Source organism: Nelumbo lutea, chromosome 5 (assembly GCF_056320005.1).
Source record: "Nelumbo lutea isolate HS-2025 chromosome 5, American lotus-T2T, whole genome shotgun sequence".
Taxonomy (NCBI): Eukaryota; Viridiplantae; Streptophyta; class Magnoliopsida; order Proteales; family Nelumbonaceae; genus Nelumbo; species Nelumbo lutea.
The window spans coordinates 2,472,207-2,489,320 of record NC_142688.1 but is presented as its reverse complement, the minus strand read 5'-3'; the positions used below and the strand labels follow the sequence as shown (position 1 = coordinate 2,489,320).

The window sequence follows — 17,114 nt, the reverse complement described above, 5'->3', positions numbered from 1 at the left end:
GAACTCATAAGCATGTAAAGGTTAAGCACGAGATCCCCTCGACACTGTACTGTGTGCTTGTGCTTGCCACTGATTATTGCAATACAAATAGCCTTTTGCTAATTCGTGTTCCATCTTGTTGTCTTTTTGTATGTGTTTGCTTTGTTGCGTAGGCTTACTCGCCCCTTTCGAGTGCCGCACGAAGCCCCAACGATTATCCCCGCGATAGTTGGTATCAGAGCAGGAGCTCCTTTTAAGCCATTTGACCCGCGACGTGAGTGACAGCATGAAGTACAACAGGGACATCGTGGAGGAGATCGAGCATGGACTCCACACAGCCCATGAGGCCGATGATGCGCCCGCCGATGACATCGGAAAGGACAAGGAATCGAAGCCCATCAAACGTGAGAAATCTTCCAACAAGCATGCAGTCGTTGAGTTGCGCATGCTACATTGCGAAGCCACCGTAGGTGAGATGCGAGACTCGATAGATGAGCTGCATCAAAACATGGAAGCCATGGACAACACACTAGTCGAGATTGAAGGTCGCTTGAGTGGAGTCATGGACGAGGTCCGAGACATAATCAATGGCACGCTCAAGCAAATTTGCAGCACTACACGCCAACAAGAAGCAAGCTCCTCCAACTTGCAGGTCCAAGACAGGCTTGATAGTTTTCAAGCCCAGCTCGATGAGATGAAGAACGAGTGGGCAACGTGGAGAAGAAACACCTCCACATCAATGATCGTTCAAGCCCAACTAGATGAAATGAGAGCGGAGTGGGCCTCAATGAAGTCCGTCGCATGTACCTCCTCCGACACCCAAGCTCAATTAGAGGAGCTCAAAGCAGAATGTGCAATCCTGAAGAGGGACGTTGCTAATCTAGCCAGCACTTCCTTTACACATACTCCCTCCCACATCAAGATTAGGGAGGCCAACCAGGGCCCTAGTTGACATAGGGGCCACTCACAACTTCATATCCATTGCAGAGGCCAAGAGACTTAACTTGGTCATTTCCAAAGATCCTGGCTGGCTCAAAGTAGTTAACACAGGTGCCAAACCTACTGAAGGCATGGCCCGCCAAGTAAGACTACAACTCGGCACCTGGGATGGAGAGATTGACCTTTCCGTCGTCCACATAGATGATTTTGATATTGTCCTTGGAATGGACTTCATGATACAGGCAAAAGCGGCACCGGCACCTCACCTCAACACCCTGATGATCTTAGACGAGCAGTCACCTTGCATAGTCAACATGATCGCCATCGCCAGCACCAAGAAGAAGCAAGTCTCAGCCTTGCAACTCCAACACCACCCTCAACCATTGATGGCAGAGAGATCTACAACCACCACTAGTGCAACCAGAAGTGATCATAGCAACTCCAGGAAGAAGTCAGCGCCAGCACCAATGCCGCCACAACAACAGCAACGGAAGCCACCTTTGCAGAAGAAGCTGCATACACCCACAATTGGTGGGCCCAATAGAAGACCCAAGGCCGTGTCAAACTTTGCCCACATCTACTACCACAACCAGCAGGGAGAGCGAGTGCCACCCAAACCATTTAGGGACCACATTCACATCATCCCTCAAACTAAATCTCGTAGTAGCCCTGTGAGTCACCCTTGGGGACAAATTTATGGGAACCAACACCCTAATAATCCAAAATACCATTTTGACCCAGCCTTGGCCACCAATTTTCCTACCACCATCGGGAACCATCGAAAATCCCTCCTCGAAACAGCCAGGCAGGACCTTAACTTAGGGATTAGCCATAGGTTTTCCCACCATCCGAAGCATCCACTAGCCATCTACCCAACCTCCTTTCTGGGCCTTGGAAGAAACCCTGTTCGTGCAACAGTCAAAGAACCTTCCTTCACCAACAAGTTCAAGCCTCAAGCAAAAGCTAGTCTTCGAGGACGAAGACCGAATTGAGTGGTGGAGACTGTAACAAGTGTTCTCTTCGCTGCGTCATCAAGTGCCAACCAACGTGCCTACAGCCGCCACTCCAATGTCCAAGTGTGTCATGGGTGGGCTATGCATGTACTTTTGTATGGGGGGATTGCCAATGGCATTATTGTAATATTGTAGTATGATTTCCCACTTTTTTTATGTTTCTTATTGTCACTCCCCCAAAAGCTTAACGTAATCTTCGAGGTGAGGTAGGTAGTCGAGTGAGCTCACAAGCATGTAAAGTTTAAGCACGAGATCCCCTCGACATTGTACTATGTGCTTGTGCTTGCCACTGATTATTGCAATACAAATAGCCTTTTGCTAATTCGTATTCCATCTTGTTGCCTTTTTGTGTGTGTTTGCTTTGTTGCATAGGCTTATTCGCCCCTTTCAAGTGTCGCACGGGGCCCCAACGATTATCCCCGTGACAAGCTAGCCTGCTAGTAAAGTCTCTAACTGGTTATAGCAGAGACCTGGGACCGAATCCCGCCTTAACCCGGGTTGGGAGGTATAGGGGTTTGGGGGAGGGCTACCCTTATTGTGTAGCCCATTACCAGAAAAATATTAAAAAAAATAAAGCAAAGAAAAAGAAAATGACAGAAAGAAAGCAGAAAAAAATAAAAATAGAAAAAGAAATCACCAACAATAACAATCACAACAAGAGAACTAGATAAATGACTCACCTTATTGGGGAAATTAACAGAAATGGCCAGTTGTCACCCTACGTGGGGACAGAGATAGGCCAGACCAAGAGAAGATCTGCCTCAGGTTCAGATATTCAGACCCACGCAAAATGTTGAAAAACCTGGGCCAAAACCAAGCCCCGCCCATATATAACCCTACTCTGTGCTTGCCTTCACGTCTTGGGTGTGTGCTTAAACGCTTAAGTAGTGTTTTCTCTCATACTCTTTGGATAACAAGGCATAAGATGGTGTCAATTCATCCGTTTTACCCATTTTTTTCGTATGACAAGAACAATGAAAAAGGAAGAAGAATTAGATAAATATAATACTTTCTTGGCCCCTTTTGGTTAAACTCTTACATACTTCCAGCGTGTCCTTACACAATGTACAGACAAAAACAGAAGTTGGTTCTGTCAGATGTAGAAATCAGCCTGCTTTGACTGGGCTTTGAGGTTTTTCAATTTCTTCAATATGTTTGTGAAGTAATCCTGCAAATACTTCTCTAAAGTCACAATGTCCTTTGGGTCCACCCCAAGAAGATTAGATGTCTCTGTCATGGGAACTGAGAAAACTGTATCGCTTGTGAGAACCTAAGAAAATATCACCAGACAAATAGAATGTTATTTTCCATAAACAAAATGCTGCTTGGATTCAAAGATGATGACAAACAATTATAAAAGGAAAAGACAAGTAATTGGAAAAACAAAATAGATGAATAGGTAAGGAAAAAATAAGGATATATAACAACCGAACAAAAATAATGACATATAACACCTTCTAAGACAATGACCAAATAGAAAGACTAGAAAGGTTCAGTAATGTGTTAACTTAGCATCTCTTTTTTAATCTCAATTATATTACATTTGTCTCTTATCAAATAATATTGATGGTTTGCTGCTTATTTTGTATTTTCATTGCTTTCTTGGTTTTTAATCACTTGTACAACTTGAGAAAACTATATGGAGGAAATTGGATTATGATTACCAAACTAAAGAAATGAGGTTACCATAATCATCAGTCCATTTAACTTTATTTTAGGTGAGCAAAAAACATTGTCAAAGCACTACATCATCTGCCTCAGAATGTTTCAACAAATATTAACTTCAATAAATTTTAGAAGACCTTTAAGAAATGTAGAGATAGATGAGACTACAAATCTTTTAGTTTCTCTAAGTGAGGCCTACATTTCCTTAGCAACCCCAGACCAACATATTTGGAAGCTTCAACCTAATGGTGAGTTCTCAACTAAGTCCTTCGGAACCCTGGTACTGGGAATCTCTAATGCAAGCTTTCCATACAAGAGGATCTGGTGTTCTCATATCCCCCCCTCCCCCCCCCCCCCCGAGTCTCCTTCTTTGTGGGAGGCTTGCCTAAAAAAAATCAAAACTTGTGACTTGGTTCAGAAGAAGAACAAAGGCAGACTGAGACTGTTTATCTCTCCCCATGCTTGCCCATTTTGTTTGAGGGATGGTGAATCTGCCGATCACCTCTTCAGGAAAATGGAAGATTTGGCCCTATTTCCTCAATCTTGATGGGTACAGCTGGGTTGTTCCTGAACACATTATTGATTTCATTTGGCAATGGCAGTGTGGTATTGGCCTTGGTAGTAGGGGGAAAATTTACTGGCGCATGATTACCAATGTGATGTGTTTGAGAAGAAAGAAACAATCATATGTTTGAAAACAGATCCAGATGTTTTGAAGATTTTCTTCATATCTCATTCTTGGGCAACCTGTGGGCATCTGTTTCTGTGGAGTTCAAAAGATTTTCTTTGAATGATTTGCAAAGAAACTTGGGGGAAATCCTCTTTTCTTCATCTGGATCTTTAAACAGATCTAATGTTCTCTATGCAAAAGTGGAGTCAGAACTTAGACTAAACTTTGGCCCAATTGGGGTTGCTGATTCTACAAAATCAGAAATCTTGGCTGTACTCACAGGTCTTCAAATAACTAAAGATAAGGGCTGGTCTGCTCTAACCATTGAAGGTGATTCTGCAAATACTATAAAATGGTTAAGGGAGAAGGAGGGAGGTCCCTGGAGGCTAGCACACTACCTGATTGAGGCCAGAGATATTTTGGACACCTTGGTTGTAAATCTAACCTGGTTTCCCAGAGAGTTAAATTCAACAGCTGATGGTTTGGCAAAATCAGACATCTTTAGGGAAAATCCATATAGTGAAAGATTTCTGCCTATGTAATTTCTGATGTTGATCCTTTCCTGTAGTCTGTACATCCTCTCATGTACTTCCTTTTTTTTATTTAATACAATCAGTTATCTTTTCTCAAAAAAAAAAAAAAAAAAAAAACATATTAACTTCAACAGAAGACAAATATCCTATACATGATGCAACAGACAGTGGTTTACAAGTCTAGACTCCCTGCCTGCTTCATGTACCACTTTTGTTATCCTCAATTTGCACATTTTCATAATATTCATGTATGGAGACACATCTTAATACAACTCATTCAACTTATCAGGCCATTTGAGGTCGGCTACAAGAATCCTGTTTTACTATTCTAGACTATCAAGGACACATTTCTGTTAAATTGGAAGAGTGTAGACAACTACTTCAATAATGTATAATATTTGGTCCTAGAGATCTAGACAGGCACCGGTCAAGACTTCCTTAGCTCCCGTTATTAATGCACGGAGATTGGGGTTTTACAGTATGAGTCCCCTTTTCTCCTACACAACCAAGGAACTGCTCCAAAATCAGATTGAAAGGGATGTTTTAAAGAGGCAATTTAGAAACAATACTTCAACAAAACGATTGTAGTGGGAAATGATTTAAGGGCCCCATAATTTAACAATGGATGTTGTGCTGAACAGAATGGAATTGTTGAGCAGGATTCATGTAGCCAACCCCATATAGTCGGGATGAGGTTTGGATGATGATTAATCCAATGAAATAATTGTAGCGAAGATGAGGATGTTGAGATGGATGACTGGTGAATTGATAGTTCTAGTAAACAGGGGAGGAAGTCCAAAAATAAAATGGATGGGTTAAAGTACCACTTATCACCTCTGAGAATGCCAATCTATCAGCAACATCATTTGTCCACTGAAAGAACCGAGTCAGTTGGCGAGTGAACTTCAAGATTGAGACAGGGACAGTGGTTACATTTGCATCTTGTAAAGAGACTGGGCTGAATGGGTCCTAGTATCTTCTCTCCCAAGATGTAAATCAGTCCTCAAATATTAGGTGTAAATTTGAAGACTAGAAGAAAAAAGGAAGAAGAGAAGTAAGAGCAGCAACACAAGAGAAGAAGATGGCGAAAAGAGAAGGAAGAAGAAGAAGAATTGAATTATCTTCCCTTTCTCCTCTAATCCTTTTTCATTAAGAATTAAAGTTAGAGTAATGACAAGTATGCCCTTAAGTGGGCGGCCAGCTAGGCAGTAACATAAAGAGATTAAACAAAAAGAAATAACAGGCCCATTAGCCAACAATAAAATAAAAGATATTACAAGAGAAGATACTATGACCCATTCGGCCCAGTCTCTCTACACATCTTGTCCTGCAAGTCTCTCACACAATGTTATCACCTGCCAAAGTAAAGATCAACCACAATACTGAAGGATAAAGCTTACATTTTCACTTCTTTTTCACCTAGGCAATGACCATTTGCTGACAAGCTGCAATTAAAAGGGCCATTACCTAATGATGATCCCAGATGTCCAGGATCTTGGGATAGACTGGATACAGACCTTAACCTCTGCCTTTTTTTTTCTTTTTTTCTTTTTTGGGCAACAAAAAAAAAAGCTCTCAAGCTCAAGCAAATAATGAAAATGAGCCCTGACAAGATAGAAATCCTTTATTACCTCTTGGGTTGTCCATGCACAAGGCCCAGCAAACGTGAGAAGCTTCTTGTTGATTTTCTCATTTCGTAAAGCTATGAATGTTAATCAAGCTATATCCTAGAAAAGAAAGGAATTCATTTAGAGCAAATCCCAAAAAAAAGGAAACTCATTTATACAGCGAAGGGATAGGCACCATGTAATTTATAATTGAGCATATTTTCCATCAAGAAACTAAAGTGGAACCTAACTGCAATTAAATCTTAACCTGTGTGTCCATGTAAGCAATTCTTGTTGGGGCATCAGTTCCCCAGACAGACTTCTCTTCTAGTATAGGCACTGCATACTGCCCAATCAGACCCTGCACAGGCAATGATGCATCAAAAATCACCAGACAAAATGTATGACTAGAACAAAAAGCCAGGAGAGACATGTGTGTGTATTGATGCCACTGGATTATTTAATTTTAGAAAAGCACATTTTTCTTTGCTCCTAGTTCATTTAGGTGCTCTGATACATCACTCTAGAGGTAATAATGCAGGACCAGGAACAAAAAAAAAAGTCAGCTTGTAAAAAGACTGCAAACAGCCCTTATTTAGCCAGGTGAGACTCTAAAGGGTCATGGGTTTTGGCTACATGGGCTTTTCTAGGCCCACCACACAACGGTCATATATTCTATTATTATTTGTCCATAGAACTACTATTAGCCCCACACATATCCTACAGAAGATCTTCCATGCAAATATTAGTTTAGGAAAGTAGGATTAGTACTTTTTCCTTTTCATAAGGATTTTCTTAGTAGTTGTATATTGGTTATTTGAATCAGTCATTTGAAATCTTCTATGTTCTTAACCATACAGGTAACCTTGTGAAGCGTCAAATTTGCTTGGTAGTGAAATTCAGATAAGAACCTTTTTCTTGCAGGAGAAGAAACAAATAATCTATAAAAGAAAACCACTGGAGCAGCCTACACCTACGATTGTGCCTTGATCCTTCTAAATAAGGACCAGTTTCACACCCATGGTTGTGCCTTGATCCTTCTAAACAAGGACCAGTTTCACTAATGTCTCACCATTTGACTCCTCACTCATCTATGCTTACCGGTTTCATCAATTTCTTACCTTTTGGATCGGCATCTATGTTCTCTTGTTTTGAGGTCCAAGTATGGCAAGCACCTAGCAAAAGTAACCCCATTTTTCCCAATCTAATTCACCCACTTGTTCTCTAGTTTTCTAAAAGAATCTTGCAGACCATAGTCTGGTGTGAGGAAAGATCTTTAATGGAAGATTTCCCAAACCTGTTGTTTGAGTTGGCTATGAACAAGGAGGTAACCAGGTAAGTTTGGCAGCTTGCCTACAGCTTCAGAATGAAAATATGGTGTGGGTGCCCCAGTTTCGGACCAACTTAAATGATTGGGAAGTGGGTTCAATGGTGGAGATGTTACAGAGGCTATATAGCAGTCAGGTGAATCTATCTTCATTCATCAGACAGCAGGGTGTGGATGTGGGAGAAATCAGGCAAGTAATCAGTTAAGTCGTTTTCTGAGCATTTGGCATCAATAGAACATGAGGAGGTCCCTACGAATACAGCATACCTGAATAGAATTCTCACCAAAGATAACTTGGTAAGAATTCTCCATGTGGACAAAGGTGGTTTTCTTTGTGTGGACAGCATAACTGAATAGAATTCTCACTAAAGATAAATTAGCAAGAAAGGACATGACAGTGTCATCATTTGATTGTATGATGTCTGGGGAGGCAGCTGAATCATGTACCGCTTACTGTTGCATTGCAGCTTTCACTCAGCTTATTCAGGTAAAGGTTTTGAGTATATTTACTGTTAAGGGATGTCATCCACACTCAGTGGCAGTGTTTTTAAAGGGATGGAGGCTGGATGGTCTAAGCAAGAGGGGCAGAATTATTTAGCATATGATTCCAGCAGTTTTTTGGGGGTTTGTGGCAGGAAAGGAATTCTAGGATTTTCAAGGAAAAGGCATCTTCAGCATTAAAAGTTTTTCAGATAATTTTGGGAAGGCTTCACTCATGGTTGGCTATTCATGTCTTTTAAAGGAATGAATCACAATACAGGGATCTTTTGAGATCAATGAAATCTTACTTTACCTCACGCAAAGAAAGATAATAAATAAATAAATCTTGGAGACCAGTCTATTACATTATTCTCTCCTTGGCCAATCCCAAACAAAGGTACTACTGAAAGAACATCCATAGGGAAAAAGCTCTCCTACAGCTTTTTCCTTGAACTCGTCTCTCTGTACTCAACCCTGGATCTGTTGCCTTAAAATCTAAAATTCTTAACATTAGAAATTTAGGGCGCACAAATGTAGGGCATCCTCAATAGGTAATTACATTATTCTTATCTTCTTTTAAATCCACACACAAACAGACTGAAAAATAGCTTCTCTCCTTGGTTAATGTTATGTTAAAAAGGTCATCACCAAATGATGGTCCTGGCTGTCCAGGGTCTTGGGAAGGGTAAACTGGATACAGGACCAATCTCCAATTCTCCAGCATTTTTTGCACAAAGTGGCCATTCTCAGACTCAAAATCTGCATTACTTGCGCTTGTCAACTCAAGAATTTACCATCATACCAAGCATTAGCCCCTTTGGTGTGCTACATTCCAATGAATAATCTCTTGGCCTTCCCAGTGTGTAAATCATACCAATCGACAAGACTTAACTACAAGGATCCTAGAACCATCCCAGTATAAATGAAAGCAACTTCATAAGCTTTTTTATGCATAAAAGCATAAACAGGAAGAAAACTAATTAAAAGCTGAAATTTTGAGTTGACAATTTTCTTTTGCTTTTCCTAATTTTTATTTTTTTAAATTAAAATTGTACAATGGTTAGCAACTTTTTGGTATCATGGAAGAAAAATCCATAATCTTAGTATGTGCTCATAAATTACCTGCATGAAACCACATAACCGAATGATAATGTAGGTTAAACCTGAGTCCTGAAGGAATTTCTCAGTGCAATATTTGATCTCCATTAGAGGAACTTCGGGATGCTTGTCACAGTTGTGAATAGAAAAGAATACATACCTCTGAATTCCCATTGCTTTTGCACATTGTATTAAAGCAACTTCACCTTCCCAATCTACCTAAATAGAACAAGATGATTAGAACAGGCCAAAACTCTATAAGTCATAATAACTAAAGAGAAAAATGTTAACTAAGCCTTAGACATGCCTCTACACAATCCAAAGCACAAGCCGCACATTTCATATAAAACCTACAATATTATGGTACTAAACCAAACTGCAAAAAACTATGATGCTTGTTACATATATACATGCATGGGTGTGTGCATGTGCTTGTGTTGTGACTTTTGGTCAGTAGGTTGAAATTTAAACATAGGACCTCATGGTTGCAATGCCATACGTCAATCAAAGAAGCTAAAATTTCAGGGATAAAATGTTAGAACTCTAGCAGATTAAATTTACTAATTTGGTTAAAAAACAATTAACTAAAATATATGATAAATTAGTAGCACAACTGGTATGATGTAAGTAGGCAAGGAGAAAGCAAAACAGAATTTTGCTCATTCAGAACATTAAGTTTGGTCCTTAAAAATCCTACAGAAAATGTACTAGTGATTGGATGCCAATACGGTTTATGGTGTTAAGGTAGGGCTGAACTAGGAAAGATTAGTTCAGAATGTAGAGTGTAATGCTGGTTTGTAGGATTTCATTAGACCATTTTTGGAAGAGACTATTACTGACTTTGATGAGTGGGCTGGTTAAACCTGGGCTGATTGAACTATCAAAGCATTCAACTGGTGAGCTGGGATAATGGTGCTATAGAAAGAGATCTGGCAAGATGTGCTTACAAAATAGTGGCATCATAAAAATACCAATAGTGAACAATTGAAGCAGATGATTTGGAATGTCAAACCCTAATTTGAAACTATTTAAGTTGAAAAGAGATAATATGCAATAGCACTTCTATGAACTGAAAATGAGAATTCTGAATTGATAATATTCTTTCCTTCATTTGGTAGGGAAAAATATGATCAACCGTAAGAGGAGTTGCGGCACTATAATGGAGGTGCACCATGTCTTCCATTTAAGCATTTATGACCAGGACCTTCATTCTGTGAGATTAGCATGATAACCAACTTTACAAATTCTCATTGGACAGTTTGAAGATGAAGTACTGGTTAGTGGTTCCATAACAACAAAATTCACATTTATTTACCATAAAAAATTAAATATTTATAGAGTTTTTTAAAGGTAATGTAAAATATTGTATTAAGTATCACTATAAACTAATAAAAGTAATAAGAGACGGCAAAGACACGTTGACCCAATCAAATGACTATTCTTAAACTAGTTGTTGAAAGGCCCACAGTTGTACTTCTCCATACTTGGATACTTGTGTGGGAAAAGGAACTCTAAAAAAAATCTAGATAGTATTTACCATTTTTATAGGCTCTTCTGGGCGTCCTGTAGCACAATCAATTACTGTATAAACACCAACCAGTGTTGCAGGTATAGTCTCTGGTTTGCTCAAGTCTGTCTGCTCAAATGAAGTAAGAAATTGCAAATTTTGGGCCAAATTAAGGGAAGAGAGAGAGAGAGAGAGAGAGAGAATGAAGAGAATGGTTTATATGATGACATTCTTAAAGCAACCTGGGATGACAATGCTCACCATCTACAAGTGACCAAAAACTTTTACAGAATAATTGCCTAACCTTATTACACTATGAGCACGAAACAAACCTCTAAAGTAGAAAAAAATAGGTATCATAAAGACATTCCAATTGCTACCCAATTCTTTTAATCATTAACCGGTGATATTTTATTGATAATAAACAAATAATACAGATCAAATTGCTATACAAATTCAAGAATTTCTGGAATCACACTACATGTTATCATGAAAAAGCATCAACTGCATAGCAGGTAATTAAGTATAGAAAGTAGCCTAATGTTGTTTTAGCATGTGCATAGAAGACCACCCTACTACACCAGTAAAAAGAAACAATCTAGTCTGACTTCAGGAATTTTAAAGAGCTGGGGAAAGGCAAAAAAAGAACATAGGTTGAAACATTGAGAAACGGTCTAAGGGTGGATCACAATTTGACAGAGAATGCAGCGCTTGATAAAATGGAATGACAAGAAGATATGTGTAGCTGATCTCATATAGTTAGGAGAATGTCTTGTTGAGTTGGACACTGAGTTGGCAGTTGTCGTTCTCAGTCCACTGAGAGAAATATAGCTCTAATGAAGGTTCCAGATAGCTTTCTGGTAAAGTCTCCTGCTGAGAGTAGCAAAGACCTGGGATCAAATCCAGATTTCATCGGGGTTGGAGGGTTTGGAGCAGGACTATCCCCATCGCGTAGCTCATTCCATCCAATACAATTTGGATCACCCACCCACTCTGGTTTTGTAGTTGTGATAGATAAGGTTCTGCAATGTAATTGTAGTCGGGAGCAAATGTAACATGGATACCAAGATTTGAAAATGAGATGGCAAATAAGGGGTCACAAGGGAAAGCATGTATTGGGGTCAAGTGATATAATTGTTATGATCAAAGTTTCTTTCTCTGTTCTTTTCCTGTTGGTGGGATTATCTAAGGCTAACCTTCCATAGGGTGTTTGGTCTGATCCTGTACTCTTAAATTTTAAATATTAATAAAAGTCTATCAGTTACCTACCAAAGAAATAAGGTTCTGTGAAATCAGATGCATGAATGAGAAGGTATTACCTTATCCAGTCTTATATAGTTTAAATGATTATCCTAACAAATGGATCATTATCAACCCTATATGCATTGGGTCCAGGAAAATGAACAAAAAAAAAATTGAGGATATCCAATTCCAACCTGGCATGATTGTCAGCCAGGTCCAGAAGTATAAGGTCTGGCAGGTTTTAACTTGACACAAGTGTAACCTAGATAGTCATTGGCTTACAAAGGCTAATTCAATTCAATAAAAGGGAAACATATAAAGCCAGTAAACATTCCTAAGATCCACCCTAATAAGAACACAGTTAAGGTGGGATAAGAAATAGGAGATGATAATAACTTATTTACAAAAGTTATGTTACAGATAACTATAAAGTCATAAATACAAATGATCATAATGTTCCTTTTGAATAAAATAGTAGCATCTGGGTTTAAAACTTACATTGACAACCGTTGCACCCCAATCACGAAGAAAGTCAGCAGGTGCTGGCCGAGGCCTTACAAGGCATCTTACATCATAGCCTTCATCCAGAGCCCTCCTCACCACTTGTCTCCCAAGAGTTCCAGTGGCCCCAACAACTAATATACTTGTCGGCCTAACAGGGGTACCTGGAGCCAGATTGGCTGCCGTTGCTGTGGGAGTAGTACATGTTATTGTTAATGGTAAGTAAGATCTGCCTGAGAAATAAGGATGTGTGAAAACCTTCTTATATGGTAAAAAAATATCAGGTGATGAATCAAATGCCAGTGAACCACCAAGCTGGAGGTTCCAAATGAAGAAGGTAAGCATTTTAAACAATACTTAAGAAAATAATAAATGAAAACTAGGACTTTTTAACCATCTCGGTCTTACTATAATATGGAGAGTTTAGCAAAAAATGATAGCAAGTCAAAGCAAAACATGTTAAAGCAGCATTTTTTATATGTTCAATGAAGTAAAACATGAAATGTTTAAGTGTCTGTTACATATGCATAATAGTTAGAAAGCAATACCCAAAAAGGTTGGAAAACAAACAAATAGAGAAGAATTGTATGCACCCAATCATCACAAACAAATAGAGAAGAATTGCAAATATATTTAATTTTCACCTTAAGCTTTTAAGATTCGAAGATTTGCAAGATATCATCAAGTACTGTGGTTTTGGCCCTGACCTAGAGGCATATTCCCCACAAAGCACCAATATCTAGTCATATTATGTACCTTGAGCTTCTAGGAATATAAAGTTTGTATTGATAGTTCAATGCTTATGATGAAAGGGCATCTGATATTAATATTGGGTTGTCAATGATAGAATGTTTTGGGAAGGATAAGGATGGGAAAGCAAAGTAGAATTTGGTTGTCAACAAATTTCAGTAACATTTTAACTTTTTCAGCAATTTACTTTGTTCAATGGATGATTGCTTTATGCAATGGTAAAACCTTGGGCTGACAAGCATGAGAATGCAGCTTCAATCTGAGAGGATCCACCTTGAATAAATGCCAAAGGTTAGGTCATATCCAGTCCACCCCTCCCAAGACCCTAGATAGCTGAGACCGACATTAGGTAATGATCTTTTAGTTTTAGCATTTTACTTTGTTCACAATATTATTTGCAAATGTATCACCAATAATTGTGATTTGGACCCAATGTTACCTAGGGGCATGTTCCCCATAGAGTCTTGATGTCCAACCCATAGAGATGAGAGCTTCCAAGAGTGTGAAGTTTGCATCAGTAGGACAGTACATTAGGATTAAAAGAGTAACTATTGAATTTTCTATGATTAAATATGTTGGGAAGAATAAGGAGGGCAAGGGAAGTTTAACTCGATTGTCACTCAGGCCCAACTGGGGTGGGAGATTCATTAAGGGCAGAAGTAATGGCCTTACTTTGAGGTTTGAAACTGGCGAAACAATGGGGCATGCAGCAATTAGAAGTGGAAAGAGACTCCAAGCTGGTAATAGGGTGGATGCAAACTGGACACCTGGGAGTGTGATCTCTTAGACAGCCTCTAAAAGAGATTATTAGCTTAGCAAGGGAGATTGGGGTGCAGTTTAATTGGGTAAGAAGGTCAGCAAATGGAATGGCTGGCACTTTAGCTAAGCAAGGAGTTACTAGGAAGGCTTTGTTTTGGGCCTGTTTGTAAGTTTTTGATTTTCTTTTTCCATCCATTTTGTGGGTGTTAAGCCTGTAATCTTTTCAATTATCTAATGAAAGTTATCATTTCCTATCAAAAAAACAAAAAAAAAGTTTGTCTATAGTTAAATGCAAAGTTGGTTTTTCTTTTCAGACCCCCATACTAATAGCATTCTTTTATTGATAAAGAAATAGATCAGTTGCAATTTTTTGAGAGGTACCATTTTCTTCTTTTCTCTGGGTAGCATGACTAAAACAACCTTTTTATTGTAAAATAATCATTTAGATTTTAGAGTAGGAGATCACATAATCTATAACAAATGAGACAAATTGTCACACATGTTTGACACTCTAGATATCCAAGTTATACATAAATAGTTTGATGCAACACCATGATCATAAAGTAATAAATCCTCACCCCAAGGAAATACAATAAAACAAAAAAAAAATGTGTGCGTATATTGGCTTATGTAGCATTGGCTCTTGAAAGGGAAAATGTTGTATCATCTAATACTTTAAAGTTTAAATCTCCAAATCTCAATTATTTTTCCTTTTTTGGTATCATGTTAATTCTTTGTTCTTTTTTATCATACTTTTGTATTCAAGAGAGATTTCTTCTTCTCATTTCTCTTATAAACCTCAAGTACCATTGGAATTTAAAAAAAAAATGAAATCCATTAATCATATCCACATTTTGTGTAATATATGTTCAATTATAGCACAAAGATACGTGAATAGTAGTTATAGGAAAATGACCTAATTTTCGTAGGTCATTCTCCGTAAAATGGTGGTTTGCTTGATCCATATCTTGCAGCACTCATATTTCTGATTTTCAACTACTCAGATTTGCTTCCCAACTTACAAGGCACCAGGTAAATTAGTAATAGGATTTGTTTTACTATTGAATATCATTTTCCCAGGAAATCATTTAGTTTCCTTCTTTTTACGTGCATCTAAACGCAGCCCTAGTAGCGTTCAGGTTCATTATTGCCCTGAATTTTGGCATAGAATAGGGAAAAGTCTTGCATAATGTTCGATTTTTCTATAAACCCTCCAGTGCGAAACCATAATAGTTTGACTTTGTGGTTTGTTTTGCTATTTTGTTGATTCCCTGGATAACCAATTGGTCCCCCTTCTTTTGTGGTTGTTATTGTCCTCTCCTTCGTTTGGTGCAATTGCGTAATTGAATCTCGGTATGACAAGCGTAATACGGGTTCAAGTGTGAAGGCTGCCACTCCGTTCAATAAGGTTAAGACCATATCCAGACCACCGGATAGCCAGGACCAACACAATTATAGAATGATAATCGAAACTCGAAGGAGAATAACTTGCCTTGGAAAGGCGAACAGGTGAACGGCACCGGCGCGGACGAGACTACACAGGCGATATCTTCTTGTGCTAAATGGTGCCTCCACGACAGTGACACACTGCGGGTAGAATATTTGCTGTGAGAACTGAGATGGTGAGGGATCGCCACCTGGGTGGAAAAACCGCTGTATCTTGACGCCATCATCTCTCTCTCTTTCTATGTTTCGTTTTCTGTTAAAAAATATAGTTCTGTTCTACTTTCTAATTTCTATCTATCCATCATCCAGGGAAGGAGGGTGAGGAGCAGTCGATCTCAAAACTGCCACGTCCTACCACTGTATGGATCAGCCTTTTGTCCAACTCATACCATATCGACCTTGCACCGAGTAGGGTGTAATCGAACCAGATCATGATCCGTTCTGGTCCGAACCCCGATCCTGTATTAACGGATTCGGATATCCTTGTCGGCTTTTTTTCGATCGGATTGGATATTATGAATTTATGATTGAATTCGGAACACTATGTTACTTTTTCGTTATTTATTTTCTATAAAAAAGCATGTATAATTTCTGATTTTTCAGATACCCAACATCTTTAATGGATTCTACTAATTGATGTTTGTAAAATGCAATAGGACCTACTCTTTGTGGTATAGATCAGACTCGAATATATACCCAATTTGAATCCATTCCATGTGCATCCCTACAACTCCCCAACGAGTGTGACTTTCCCACCCAATTCAAAGAGTGTCTTCTCCCATCTAGAAGAAGATACTCGTTTATTCATTATTGTACCATCTATAGCGGTCATATCAATTCTACTTAGTTATTCAGAAATTCCTTTTGGTTATCGTCTTGTTATAGCCGATCTTAGTATAGGTGTTCTTTTATGGATCGCCATTTCAAGTATTGCTCCTATTGGATTTCTTATGTCAAGATATGGATCGAATAATAAATATTCCTTTTCAGGTGGTCTATAAGCTGCTGCTCAATCAATTAGTTATGAAATACCATTAACTTTATGTGTGTTATCAACATCTCTACGTGTGATTCTTTGGAATATGAACTTTTATCTACTAGTAATTAAGCATATGCGTTGCATGTGAGAAATTTTTCTTCATATTAATTACTTCAATTTTAGATATATCATAGTTAAAATAAAATTTAAAAATTAAAAAAAAAAGTAACAATATGATTAAAAATAAACTTAAATATTTATTATTCAATTATGACATCATGCATTTTTTTTTTTGAAAAGGTGGACCATTGATCCACCATCTAGATAAGAATTATAAAAATAGCATTGCTTTTGGATTAGTTTAAAATTAGGTGAAGTTATAGTCGAAGCCAACTATACATTTAAAATTCGATTACAAGTTGGTCCATAAACCAACAAAGCTCTAACAAACAGCTCTACATTTCAAGTTATAAAAGCCTTTGCCATGTCATCGGAGAGTTATGTGGCTATTGCCAACATAGGACTATTAATCCATATTGGATATAATAAAAAATCTTATACTGGAATTGCCCTTTAATGTTGGGTGATTGGAAAAAAAAAAAAAAAAAGGGGGTTTTAG

At 38.4% G+C, this 17,114-nt stretch overlaps 1 long non-coding RNA gene and 1 pseudogene across 2 annotated transcripts; one reads left to right on the top strand and one right to left on the bottom strand.

The window, feature by feature from the left end:
* Positions 1 to 2,923: 2,923 nt before the first annotated feature.
* Positions 2,924 to 15,845, bottom strand: LOC148849809 (protein HIGH CHLOROPHYLL FLUORESCENCE PHENOTYPE 244, chloroplastic-like; annotated as a pseudogene). The gene is made up of 8 exons (XR_016099796.1): positions 15,559 to 15,845; positions 12,559 to 12,790; positions 9,336 to 9,530; positions 6,675 to 6,767; positions 6,431 to 6,526; positions 6,117 to 6,154; positions 5,634 to 5,757; positions 2,924 to 3,201 (listed from the first exon to the last, which is right to left on the bottom strand). The product of XR_016099796.1 is annotated as a protein HIGH CHLOROPHYLL FLUORESCENCE PHENOTYPE 244, chloroplastic-like (transcript).
* Positions 15,558 to 16,164, top strand: LOC148849808 (uncharacterized). The gene is made up of 2 exons (XR_016099797.1): positions 15,558 to 15,692; positions 15,826 to 16,164. It is a non-coding gene; the product is annotated as an uncharacterized LOC148849808 (long non-coding RNA).
* The last annotated feature ends 950 nt before the right edge of the window (positions 16,165 to 17,114 follow it).